The 14,950-nt window shown below is 32.3% G+C and overlaps 1 pseudogene across 1 annotated transcript in view; it reads right to left on the bottom strand.

The window, feature by feature from the left end:
- Positions 1–3,081: 3,081 nt before the first annotated feature.
- LOC143404324 (glycogen debranching enzyme-like) overlaps positions 3,082–14,950 on the bottom strand; it is a 53,912-nt pseudogene continuing 42,043 nt past the window's right edge. Inside the window, exons 27-33 of the transcript XR_013091918.1 lie at positions 9,493–9,628; positions 8,371–8,483; positions 7,465–7,676; positions 6,237–6,334; positions 4,477–4,564; positions 4,245–4,378; positions 3,082–3,151 (exon numbers count right to left, since the gene is read on the bottom strand). The product of XR_013091918.1 is annotated as a glycogen debranching enzyme-like (transcript). The remainder of the gene's footprint in view (positions 3,152–4,244; positions 4,379–4,476; positions 4,565–6,236; positions 6,335–7,464; positions 7,677–8,370; positions 8,484–9,492; positions 9,629–14,950) is intronic.

Genomic DNA, 14,950 nt, shown 5'->3' with positions numbered 1-14,950 from the left:
CTGAAAACAGATGAATTACCTAGACAGAAAATTCTGAATCATAACTACTAATAAGTTTATAAGGATTTGAGTCACACAGAGTATATTCCTTGACTACAATGGTCACAATTTTAAAAACAATAATAGAAATAGCTCTGGAAAATTCATGAACATTTGAAAACTAAATAATGAATTTCTGAATAACCTATGAGTGAAAGATAAAATCAAAGGAGAAAACAAAGTACTTCAACCAAACTTGGAATAGAACCACCATTGGACCCAGTTATTCCACTCCTCTGTATATACCCAAAGGATCTGAAAAACAGCATACTACAGTTATATAGCCACCCCAATGTTTACAGCAGCTCAATTCACAATAGTGAAGCTATGGAACTAACCCAGATGCCCTTCAACAGATGAACAGATAAAGAAAATGTGGTATATATACACATGGAATATTACTCACCATAAAGAAGAATAAAATTATGGCATTTGCCAGGTAAATAAATTGAGCTAGAGACTTATCATGCTAAGTGAAATAAATGAATCCCCCAAAATCAAAGGCCAAATGTTCTCTCTGATAAGCTAACACACAATAAGGGGTGGGGGAATAGAAAGTCATTGGATTAGACAAAGGGGAATCAAGGCAAGGCAAGGAGGGTGGAAATAGGAAAGACAGAAGACATTCCTTTTCTATGTTCATATATGAATACACAACCAGTGTAACTCCACATCATACACAACTACAAGAATGGGAAGTTATAATCCATGTACGTATAATATGTCAAAATACATTCTACTGCTAAGTAAAACTAAAAACACCAGTAAAAAATTTTAAGAAAAGAAAGTACTTCAACTAAATAAGTATACAACTTATCAGAATTTGTGGAATATGATAAACTGATACGTACGGGGAAATGTATAGCACTAAACACCTGTATTAGAAAGGTCAAGAGGCAACCAGGGTACACATCTGTTTCCCAAGATACTTAGGATGCTATGGTAGGAAAATCACAAGTTCAAAGCCTGCCTGGGCAGGGGATGTAGTTCACTGGTAGAGTGTTTGCTAGACATGTGTGTGGCCCTGAGTTCAGAAATCAGTATTGCAAAGCAAAAACGTTAATAAGAAATAAGCAAACAAACAAAATCCCTTGGATTTTTAGAGAATGAGCATATTTAGGTGCTGGAAATAAAAGCCAGAGAAAGAGTAAACAGAGTTAATAGTACAGTTAAGAGCACAGCCTGGAGGACCTGACTGCCTGGATCTTAGTAAAAGCTAAAGTAGATTACTTGCTGTTTGACTTTATCTAAGTTACTTCACCTTCTTAACTTTGTTTATAAAATAAAGATAATTAATGATAGCTCATATCTGTCTTATTATCTTGTCTATGTAACATATGTTAATATATCAGTCCTTTGCCCATAGCACAAGAGTTAATAACTAGAATCAACAAATGGGACTTACTCAAACTAAAAAGTTTTTTCTCAGCAAGAGAAACAATAAGAGAGGTAAATAGGGAGCCTACATCCTAGGAACAAATTTTTACTCCTCACACTTCAGATAGAGCCCTAATATCCAGAGTATACAAAGAACTCAAAAAACTAAACAATAAGATAACAAATAACCCAATCAACAAATGGACCAAAGACCTGAACAGACACTTCTCAGAGGAGGACATACAATCAATCAACAAGTACATGAAAAAATGCTCACCATCTCTAGCAGTCAGAGAAATGCAAATCAAAGTCACCCTAAGATACCATCTCACTCCAGTAAGATTAGCAGCCATTAAGAAGTCAAACAACAACAAGTGCTGGCGAGGATGTGGGGAAAAGGGTACTCTTGTACATTGCTGGTGGGACTGCAAATTGGTGAGGCCAATTTGGAAAGCAGTATGGAGATTCCTGGAAAAGCTGGGAATGGAACCACCATTTGACCCAGCTATTGCCCTTCTTGGACTATTCCCTGAAGACCTTAAAAGAGCGTACTACAGGGATACTGCCACATCCATGTTTATAGCAGCACAATTCACAATAGCTAGACTGTGGAACCAACCCAGATGCCCTTCAATAGATGAATGGATAAAAAAATGTGGCATTTATACACAATGGATATTACCTAGCACTCAAAAATGACAAAATCATGGAATTTGCAGGGAAATGGATGGCATTAGAGCAGATTATGCTAAGTGAAGCTAGCCAATCCCTAAAGAACAAATGCCAAATGTCTTCTTTGATATAATGAGAGCAACTAAGAACAGAGCAGGGAGGAAGAGCAGGAGGAAAAGATTAACATTGAACAGAGACATGAGGTGGGAGGGAAAGGGAGAGAAAAAGGAAATTGCATGGAAATGGAAATAGACCCTCACTGTTATACAAAATTACATATAAGAGGTTGTGAAGGAAAAGGGAAAAAAAACAAGGGAGAGAATTAAATTACAGCAGATGGAATAGAGAGAGAAGATGGGAGGGGAGGGGAGGGGGATAGTAGAGGATAGGAAAGGTAGCAGAATACAACAGTTACTAATATGGCATTATGTAAAAAAGTGGATGTGTAACCGATGTGATTCTGCAATCTGTATACGGGGTAAAAATGGGAGTTCATAACCCACTTGAATCTAAAGGATGAAATATGATATGTCAAGAGCTATGTAATGTTTTGAACAACCAATAAAAAAAAGGGAAAAAAATATAACATTCCTTGAAACAATCCAACCTTCAAAGATTCCAACTCACTCTATGCAGATGAGAAAACCAAGCTTTAGAGAAGTTAAATAACTTCCTCATGGTCACAAAGTGAGTAAGTGGACAAGTGGATAACAACAATAATATGTGGTGGTGGTGGAGATGATGATGATGGTAATAGGAGCAATTTTATATAGTTGTTTGGATTAAATGAGTCATTTTACATACATACATTTAGAATAATGCCTAGAACAGGCTTAATTGATCAATGAATATCATTTGTTGTTATTACCATTAGTTCTACCATGTAAACAAGGGAAACCTAATACTAATGGTACCAGAAGGTTTTTCATGAAAAAAGGAAAGCAATAGCCAGCTCAAAGTAGAGAACTTAAGGGAAGTCATGGGGTCTGGAAACTAGGAGAGATCTTGTTGAGTGGCGTTGCCCAGAGTGGTAAGGGCAAAAGTCAGATGAAGGTGGTAATGACTAAGTGGGTCAAAATGGAGAGAGAAAAAAGAGGTTACTCCTAAAGGGGACATGGGCTGGTAAGAGAGACAGGACCAGGTTTGAGTTAATAACTATATGAAGGGATTTTGTTTTAGAATGGGCTGACAGATATCTCTGTAGCTTAAGTAGGAAAGATAAAGTGGAATACCAAGAGAAGATAATTAATTACTGGAACAAGGTCTCATAACAGGTCTGAAGTGATGAGATGACAGGTAAAAGTAGAATGACCCCAGGCATGCCAGATAGTCTTACTTTTAACAGATAAAAGGTAACAAAGAGAAAATAAATGCAAAACCCCCTGAAACAGTACAGGGCAACGACAGAGTTGGGTGTTCTGTGAGTATATTTAAGCTAATGAAAACCAATTTTCATGCAATATTTGCCATGATAGTTTGAAGTCCCTTATGTTCTTGAAAGAGAGGTGATACAATTTATGCCAATTATGCTTAATTAGTCTGAGCAGTAAGACGAAGGCATAATCTAGAATTTGAGAAATTAAGATAGACTTGATGAAATTTGAACCATTTTAGAAAAATATGTAATTCTGACCCTGATAATCTGCTAATAATTAGGAGAGAGGAGGTGAGAAACTGTTTTTGAAATAACAGTCAAAAGGCCAATTCAAATATTTTAACTATAATGGAACATTTTTGAAAATTGTTATATATATATATATATATATATATATATATATATATATATATATATATATGTTGTGTGTGTATATATATATCTCAACTAGTTCAAAAGGCCTGATCCAAATATTTTTGGTTTTTGTATTTATTCTTTGCTAACCACATTCTAAAAATACGAGCTAAATTCTGAAAATCAAAGACTATTCCATATGTTCAAATCATACAATATCAAATCCTTAGCTTTAAGTAACTTACTACCTAAATCAATGAAGGGAAGGTAAAATTTCCATGTTAAAGAAGAAAGGTTTCAAGCTTCATTGGGCTACGAAGAGCACAGAGAAATGAATCCTAGGAAATGAATCCTAACCCAACTTACCTAATATCTAATGAACTGAGGACACACCAGTTATAGACACTACATGCCCATGACAACTTACCTCTCAAGATGAACATAATGTCAAGAAAGAACGTTTTTAACCAAAAACATTGTCTTTGCACTACACTCTGGACCCATCAATTTGGAAAAATATAACTTTGCACGAAGAAAATATCCAACAGGCCATAGCCATTCCTGAAAAAAAGATAATTTAAAGTAAAGAAAAAGAACTGTGAATATCTAAAACTATTTGAAAAATAACTGAAAACTCAGAGAAAAAATGAAATTCTTACAGGTCCTTGGTGATAATTGAAACCTCTAGCAAGATTGTAGTTGTCATTGTCTAACGAATTGTCATATATTCCACAGTAAACCATATCACTGCAAAATGATTGGAACTTAAGTTAAATAAAAGAAGCTCAGATATCATAGAAAGCATTAAAACATTTCAATAGCAATGTTAAGAGAAATAATCATGTTATCTTCCAATTCATAGAATAAGCTCAGCATTAAAACATAATTTAACCTTAAATAAGAATATAATGAGTCCAGAGGACTTTAGCAATGTGTTCAGGAATAATTAACAAATACTGACTAATATAAAAATTATTAAATATTCAGGTATCTTGCCTTCCAGGAGTTAGCTTGACACTAACCATTGGTTTAAAGTCAAGTATTTCAAAAGGTCTCTAATATATGAATAATAATTGAAATGGTCATATAATAAATTGAATTATTAAATATTATAGATAAGGTTTTACAGGTTATAGATTATAAAGGTTGTTTTTGAAACTTCTCCATGAAGTTATTTTAAAATTATATGTGGCATATCATCAGACTACAAATAGCAATTCAACATACATTCTGATAGTATGTAGAATTTATAACATATTTATGCAGCAAACAATATTACAAAAATTATTGTAACAGATAATACAAGGGCAATGTATACTTGATTTAATTTAAATACAAAGTTTTTTAAGTAAGATAGATGTGGCCACAAAAATAAACTTTGTGTTTCAGTTTTGATCAGTGCTTCTTAACGACTCTGAAAATATGAGTATCTCAGAATGTAGTTAAAACATACAAAATTTTGCATCTCATGATGGAAATGAATACATAGTAAAGTAGGAAAATTCTACAAAGGTAAGATTCTGTCATCAATTCATACAGAAAGCAAGTTGATAACAAGTATCAAGTTTTAAAGAAAAATCATAAAGGAAAAACAGAAGGGTTATTTGAAACTCAAGAAAAAAAACAAAGTTGGAAAGGACAGGAAATACATGATGGCACAAACCCACAAGTGTAAAATAAAAATGAAATAATTTATGGATATAAGTAAAAAGAGTAGTATAATTACAAAGAAAGGATGGATAAGACTAATATTGAGAACAGAATTAAATCCTCACCTGTCATCACTATATGTGAATAATACCTAATACTTAAAATATCACAAAACAGCAGCATATACTTTCTTTTAGAAATGTAGAAACAGCTATTAGTAGAAACAATATAGAAAATAATGACCACCTTTGAGGAGTAGAATTGAGGTGAAGAAAGAAAGCAAGGGAATGAATTTTTTTTCTTTTTGTGGTGCTGGGGATTGACCCCATGTAATGTTTTCCATAAATTCTCTTAGGTATATGCCCATATGGTCCAAATTCTACAAAAAGGCACAGATAGATCAGATGATAATGATGCTTCCTTCTAGATAAAGGGGTTTAAATTAATTTTATGTTTTTCTTTATATATATCTGTAACTTCTAATGTTTATAATAATCATTTACCACCTTTATGATCAGAAAAATGCACATCCGAAAATATTCATGACATTAGTTTTATAAGCTAAAACTCTAATTGATTATTGAATACAGAATAAGACAGAGGCATTCTGAGTACTGATGCTTAATGAAATTACAGATGACACTTTTAAAAACTCAATCTGAATGAAATTTTGGAAATGTTATCGATAAGAAAAATTAATAGCTGGTGTTAATATATTTGGATTAAATATAATCCTAACAACATTCTTAATACTTAGATTCCAACTTACTCTGGATCTAAAGTTTTCATGCCAAGGGGACCAAGTAATTTTTTTTCTGCGATCTCCAATCCTCTCCATGCTTTTTCTGTAGTAAACAGCTCAGGGGCCTAATGAATGTCAAAAACAAATATACAACTTTTTCACATCACAGAAGAATTACTTTCCACCTACATATACAAATCATCATCTTGAAAAAGAATGAATATATTTAAAATACAGTGTGGGCAGAATTTAAGAGTAGATGCCTAACCAGATTTAATTCCATGAGGCTAACTTGGAAGCACTGTTCTAGGCCTTAGAAGTTAGGAAAATGTGTGGATATTCTTCAAAAACAGGAAGTTGTCATAGTTATTAAGAATATAGAACTCACTTCAACTCATGTAATTTATTCTTTATAATATTTACAAGAGTTTCCTTTAAGGTATATCTGAACCCAATTTCTGCTTCTAGGATCATAATAAAATGTAGAACAGTGTAAAGTTACTTGTAATACAGAGAAGAAGGAGAAGAGGATCTGCATTAATTTTGGTGGTTGGCCTACAGTTAATGATTAATAAAATCAAATGCACATTGAGCCAAAGCTGTCCTGTATGCCTGTGTGTTTTTCATTCTACTGTAATTTATAATACCATGTTTAGTTATGTTTTTGATAAAATGGAAACATCTAGGCAGGCATGGACAAACACAAACCTCTATTTTATTGCCCTCATAGTTAAGGCAGAATTTAAAAAGGAGAGACTCTAGAATCCTTGGCTATACATAATTTATTAATTATCAATAAAAGAGCGTGTGAATTTAAGCTATTCCTGGTAATTCACTACTCCAGAACTTCCCATCTAGCATGCTGAGGCACTGGTTGTGGCACAGATGATTGGAAATACAGACATCTTTAGCTTTCAGGACAATTGGGTGGGTCAGGGGCTCATGGAAGCAGCTGGATTTGGCATAAACAGCAAAATCCAAGCACAGTGTCTTGCACAAATATCATTTTCTAAGTGTATTCAGGATGTGAAAAATACATCAGGAAAACACTTCATTGATCATCTTCCATTGTTTTCTATTTTTTGATACTGACTGGTAAATGTTAAAGGTGATAAGCAGACCTTTTTAATTATAAAAGACTATATAAAACTAGCTAGTAAGCAATATCCTTTTCTGCAGTTCAATGAAAACAGTAAAAAATAAAAAATTAAGTAAATTCTATTACAATTTGGACAGTTACAAACACTTCACTTACCACGACCATTGCTATGGTAAAATTAGGCCTGAGCTGGTAGTCACACCAAGGACTTGAAGCTCCATAACTGTCTTTGTATATGCCACGTTTGTGAACTAGATTTGGATGCTTCTCATTAGAATCAGAAGGATCTTCTGAAACATGAAACAGTTTTTCAAAGTTGTCTTGTATTTTTCTGTTCCATTCTTCATATGAGACTGTTACAACTTTCCCTGGAAAATGATGAAAAGACATGGCAGTTTCAGACATTTAAAGCAATTCAAACCTCTAATAAGAGCCAAAAAGTCATATTTAGTACACTTATTACTTTTTATCTACTAGGGTAAAATAAATTGGCCACTTTTTGAAAATGTAGCTAGCCAAAATTGAGATGTGATATAAAACATTTACTGTATTTCAAAAACTCAGTACTTCCCAAAATATAAAATAGGTCAGGAATAATTTTATATTGACTACATATTGAATCATATTTCACACACGTTATCTTAAATGAAACATAATTAACTTCATCCGTTTCTTTTTACTTTTAACAAATGAATTAGAAAATTTTAAATTATTTATGTGGCTCAAATAATATTTCAATTGGACAGAGTTTTCTCAAAAAAGATGTAAAGATTTCAAAATTGTTCATGAAAATAGAACCTGTTCACAGTCACACTAAGATCAAAAAAAAGCACAATAAGGCAGTAATATGTTGTGTTTTTTTTTTACCTCAGTTTAAACTGCTATCAAAAATATGGTTAGTAACTAGATTTGCTACAATTTCCATAGAGTAGATTAATGATTTTTCTTTCTTCTTGAAATTTATGGTTTTCTAATATTAGCTAACTGCATCAAATGATGAGTACATAGTTGAAAATACAGACAGTATTAGAAGTTTCTTTGTAAATAAAAGGAACAGCTTACCATGTCTTTTTACTCTAACTTCATGATAAGGAAAAATATTTTTTTTGGATAATTCCAGCAACCAACGAACGGCAGATTTACACAAGCCCACAATTTCCACAGCAGACCCATCTCTAAAATTAAAAATAAATTTCATTCTCTAAGAAGGATTCATTTAGGCTCTATTTTAAGAAGGTATTCAATAAACAATTCTGATAAATAGTATAACCATTTCATTATAAAAGCAACTATCTACTAAGAAATCCTAACTTTATTAGGAATATATAATTTTGCTGGGAACTGAAACCAGGCCTCACCCAAGTTAGAGAAGTGTTCTACCAGGGAGCTACACCCCTCAGTCTAGTAGCAACTATTTAAAAATTATTTTTTAGATAATTCTGACTGAAGATAAAATTTGAAGAAAAGAGCTTCTCAGTTTAATATAGTACAAGAAGCTATTTGTTGATAGCTTCTGAAATAAGAAAAAGAAAAATGAAAAATTCTGGGACAAAAGTTTAAAGAATTATGAAGAAAAAAGATTTCCTTTTATGAAGTGAAAAGGCTTCATAAAAGACAGAACAACTGATGGTTGCTCATATTTAAAAAAGATATGCACAATGAAATATTAACCATTGGGATAATAGATCATAAGACTTGATTTTGAAGTACTTGCAGAGGCTGAAACCATGATAATTTCTAAAAAAAAGAACAGACAGCTTTGCTATATAACATATATCAAAAGGAACATATCTGCATGACAAGGAGAAAGAAAGGATGAGTCAGAAAATAGAAGAGAGGAAGAGAGGCAGATTTTTATTGATTTACTATGTAGAATACATCATTAATAGAGTAAAAGATTCTACTAGTATGTGTTTTTAAAAACTAAAATGGTAAATTAAAAGGGCATAATTAGGGGCTGGGGTTGTGACTCAAGTGGTAGAGTGCTCACCTAGCATGCCTGAGGCACTGGGTTCAATCCTCTGCATGACATAAAAATTAAAAAAAGGTATTGTGTCCACCTACAACTAATATATATATATATATATATATATATATATATATATATATATATATATATATATTTAAAAAAATTTTTTTTTAAAAAAGGGCATAATTACAAAAGCACTTCAAAATAAACACTACCTTGGAGTGGCTGGTATTCCTCTGTTTCTAGCTCTGTCACTTTCTCCCATTTTATCCATCCATGTGCCACAATTTAAGCGATTTCCTCCATAAATAAATCCTGTTTTGTCATCAACCCCTGCAGTTATATTAAATCCTAAAAAACTCAAAACATGTATAAAACAAATGATCTATAACCGGTACATATTATACATAGCAAATGAAAATTAATATTTTATTTAAAATATTTATACAATTTATAGGAATATAATAAACCAGGACAACTATTCTGAAGATCAACTTGGTAATATCTTAAAAATTAGAGACATAAAATTGAACAGTACTTACATTTCTTTCTAAATATACTCTAGGGAAATTCTTACTTCTGTGTACATGGAGATGCTTATAAGAATATTCATCATTACTTTGCTTTTATCAGTAAAAAAATAAACCACTCAGTAGAGGAATAATTAAATGCTGTTCATATATGGGGAAACACCTATATCATATAAAATTAAAAAAGTAGATTTATGTGAACAAAAATACCCAAGGCAAAATGATTGAGTAAACAAGTTATAAAAGGAGATGTATAATAAAAACTTTTTCTGTAAAAGCTTAAAACATAGATAATAATAATAATGTATACAGCTATGCATGTCTATCTGGTCTATATGAAACTCATGAAATTATACACGTGTTTGTGTATAATTTTAAAATACATCAAATATTTATACAGTGTATATGTTATAGTACACTGAATATATACAACACAACATAGATCACATGTAATTTGTATATACTCGAATACACACAAAAGTCTAAAGCATTAAAAATATACATGGAAATAGTGAACCCTGATTATAAGATAGTCATTAATTCTAGAGAGGAAAGGAAGAAAAGGAGAGATGAAGCTTTGGATATACCTGATATGGTTTATTTCTTTTCAAACAAAAACAGAAAGATCTGAAGAAAATATAACCAAATGTTAATATCTGCTTAATTTGAGTACTAAGTTTGAGGTAGAATTTATACCACTATCTGTAAGTTGAAATGAAAAACAAAATTAATTCAAAGATATCACAAAATATGTTCTTTAAATATAAAATCTATTTCTATTGATTTACTGAAGGATAAAAGAACTATAAGTGATTGTTAGCCGCTAACTTGGGTTAGCAGAGTTAGTATTTGGATGTCACTGCTAGAAATAATAAATTAATGATTTTAAATTAATATATAAAATGTAACTTTGAACATACAATATTTGCCAATGAGTGTAGTGAGTTACCTAGAAACTCAAAGGTTCATTACGTTATGTTAAAAATGGTGCCATTATATTAATATTAATATATTAATATATTTTAAATGCAATATTATATTTTAAAATCATAAATTATAAAACCATAATATATTTTAAAATCAAAAGACATATATTTCATTCTAATATTTTATAAAGTAATATTTTTATAAATGACTTATATCCAAATATTTTTTATTTACTAGATTTCACATTTGTGTGTCATAAGTATAATTTTGTAATTTTTTCATTCTGGTCAATGTAAATATTTTCTGTTAATTGTAAAGGCTGTTTCTTCCTTTTATATAATTATAAATGATGGTATGATCAATATCATCATATGACTTTTTGTGTGTTTTGGATTATTTCATAGGCTAGATACCTAGGAGCAGATTAAATTAATAAAAACAAATATTTTATATCTCTTTTTTATTTATATATGACAGTGGAATGCATTACAATTCTTATTACATATATACAGCACAATTTTTCATATCTCTGGTTGTATACACAGTATATTCACACCAATTCATATCTTCATACATGTACTTTGTATAATAATGATCATCACATTCCACCATCATTACTAACCTATGCCCCCTCCCTTCCCTTCGAACCCCTCTGCCCTATCTAGAGTGGAACAGGGAGCGGGAATATGGGAGGAATATTTTATATCACAATAAATACATTTGTAAATTTTCTTTTTTTCTTTCTTTCTTTTTTTTTTTTTTTTTTTGAGAAAGGGTCTCACTAAGTTGCTCAGGGCCTCACTAATTTGCTGAGGCTGGCTTTCAACTGGCAATCCTCCTTCTTTAGTCTCTCAAGCCATGGGATTACAGACATGCAACACCATGCCTGACTGTAAATTATTTTTAAAAAGGAATGCCATCACAAATTGGTGTGAATATACTTAGTATACAACCAGAGAAATGAAAAGTTGTGCTCTATATGTATAATAAGAATTGTAATGCATTCCGCTGTCACATATAAATAAAAAAATAAAAAATAAAATAAAAAAGGAATGCCATCATTAGTATATAAACACTTCTCAAAACTAAACATTTTTGATTTTGTTTCAATGGATCCCTCCCCACAAATTTAAAAATTGTAATCCTGGCCTCCAGTGTAACTGAATGTGACTTTATTTAGAAACTGAACTTCACAAAGGTAATCAAGTTACAATGATCATTAGGGTGGACCCTAATCCAATCTGACTGGTATTTTTAAAAGAGGAGATTTGGGCACAGACATACCCAAAGGGAAGTTGATGTGAATTATAGGAAGAATGCCATGTGTACATGAAGATCCCTTACTAAATAAAGAGAGAGACTTGGAACAGATTTTCCCTCACAGTCTTTTGGAAAGTTGCCTTTTCTCTCCACCCTTGAATAGATCCAATATTTGATGAAAGTGGGTGGCAACTGTTTTGCCCCTTCTCTTTTCTAGGGTGGACTCTACATGTGACTGTGATTTCCAAGGAAATTTGTTTGTTATTTGTTGGGGCTTTTGGGGGGGGAGGGGAGAGGGGAATTAATTTCTAACTTCTCCCACTGATAAATAAACCACATGGATTGAGTTTGTAATCAAAAAACATTTTTTTTTCCTGTCAGTCTTTGTCTTATATACTTAGCACAGATTTGCAATTTAAAAATGTACAGCCTTCTTGGAATCCAGCTATAGACTTTGCACATAGTGGTGTGGTGCCAGAAGACAAATGCCTACAGAAAGACTGGCATCCTTTCAGGTTTGAGAATGTTGGCCTGCTTCATTAAGAAGCCAGGGATGTGGGGAGAATACTTACCACAGAGGAACAGCCAGGGGAAGTCCTTTATTTCTGTTTGGCATATAAAGACCCTCTATCCCATTGAGATTCTCTAATGAAAATCATGGAAACAGTCTGGAAGAGAATCTCTGTAAGTTTTAAGAGGATTTTTTTTCTTCCAGCTTATTTTGGTTGTAATTTCTAGTTTTTAAAAATGTTAGATGGAAAATTTAATTTTAGAAATTTCTATCACACACAAAAAAACCCTCAAAAAACAACAACAAAAAGGAGGAATGGAATTCTGATACACATACAACATGGTTGAACCGTAAAAAAATTATGCTCAATGAAATAAGCCAGAAACAAAGGGCAAATATATTATTATTTCAATTATATGAGATACACAGATGCTCTGATTTAGATGTGCTGGAAGCTTTAAGAGGTGTGGCCTGATGAAGGTGATTGAGTCACTGGAGACATTACCATTGGAAAAGATCAATGATGCCTTTCAGAGTGGGTTAAGTTCCAAAGAATAAGAATGATCCTGACCCCTAAATCTCTGCCTTTCTTTCTTGTCATCCACACATAATCTCTCCCACTATGAGGTTATCTGGCATGATATGATATAACCAAGAGGGTCCTCACCAGAGGCCAAACTCAACAGAAATGCTTCAGCTTATACTTTCAGCCTCCAAACCTTTGAGCTAAACAAATCTTTTTCTTTATAAAGCAGCCTGCCTCAAGTATTTTGTTATAGCAACAGACACTGGACAAATACATTCAAATAGTTAAATACATAGACACAGAAAGTAGAATAGCAATTTTTAGGAGCTGGGGAATGAGTACTTATTGTTTACTGGGTAGTTTCTGTTTGGGATGACAAAAAAGTTCTGGAGATGGATAGTAATGATGGCTATACAACAATGTGAATGTAGTTAAAGCCACTGAACTGCACACTTACAAATGGCTAAACTGGGACATTTTATAATAAAAATTTTATTTTATTTTATTTTTTTAGAGAGAGAGAGAATTTTAATATTTATTTTTTAGTTTTCGGCGGACACAACATCTTTTGTTTTTGTATGTGGTGCTGAGGATCGAACCTGGGTCGTATGCATGCCAGGCGAGCACGCTACCGCTTGAGCCACATCCGCAGCCCTAATAAAAATTTTAAAACAATATTTTAAAAGTGCTTAACAGTCAAAAAACCAGCAATCCAATTAGAAAATAAGCAAATGACACAATTAGGGACGATGAATGGCAAATAAGTACATGAAAAGATGTTTAACATTAGAGAAATGCAAATATTGTATAGCAGTCTACACAACCATTAGCACTTCTTTGAAAACAAAACAAAACAAAACTCCATAAGAACAAATGGTGATTCAGTGTAGAGGAAAATCAACCAGAATGGTACAACCATTCTGGAACATTGTTTGGCAATTTCTTATAAAATAAAACATACACTCATTATATGACTGATTCATATCCTTGGGCATTCCCTGAGAAATGAAACATATGTGTCATGTAAAAATCTACATATGAAATATTCATATTAGTTGTATTAGTAAAAAAAATGGAAGTACCTAAATGTCCTTCAGTGGATGAAAGGTTAAATAAATTCTGACATCACTAAGAGGGAATACTATTCAGCAACAAAAAGAAATAAACTACCAATGCATGCAACCACTTGGATGGATCTCAAGGGCATTATGATTAATGAATAAAACCACTCAAAAGGTTATATGAAGTATATTCAATTTACATAACATTCTCAACATAATAAAATCATATATAGAGAGAACTGATTAGCAGTTGTTAGAGTTCAAGTATGGCAGTAGAGTGGGTAGGTGTTAACTATAAAGGCAGACACAAAGACCTTTGTGGTGATGGATTAGTTCTGTATCTTGATTGTGGTATTGGTTACATGAAGTTATACATGGAGTCACATTTCACAGAGCTACATGCACACATATATGCAAGTGTGAGCATATATGCACAAACACAGACACACAGATGAGAAAATGTAAAAACTAGAAACCAAATCAGGTTTAGTTAACAGTTAATAGCCTAGTTAGTATCACACTAATGTCAATTTCCTAAAGATACTTCAGTTATATAAGACATCCCCATTGGGAGAAGCTGAGGGAAACTGGGTGAATGGTTCATGGTTCTCCATGCATCACTTTTTTGCAAACTTTTATGAATCTCAAATTCTCTCTAAACTATAAAGTTAAAAAATTGATATGCATGACATATGCTATTAGATGGATAGAACTGGAGAATAGCATCTAAGTGAAATAAGACAGATCCAGAAAGTCAAGGGTATACTGTTTTCTTTCATATGCAGAAGCCAGAATACCAAGGGAAAAAGAAAGGGGTACAGATCCCATGAAAATTGAAGGGAGATCAGTGGAGCAGAG

This window comes from Callospermophilus lateralis, chromosome 7 (genome assembly GCF_048772815.1).
Source record: "Callospermophilus lateralis isolate mCalLat2 chromosome 7, mCalLat2.hap1, whole genome shotgun sequence".
Lineage (NCBI taxonomy): Eukaryota > Metazoa > Chordata > Mammalia > Rodentia > Sciuridae > Callospermophilus > Callospermophilus lateralis.
Note: the sequence above shows the minus strand (reverse complement) of the source record. Positions and strands in the feature narration are given on the sequence as shown.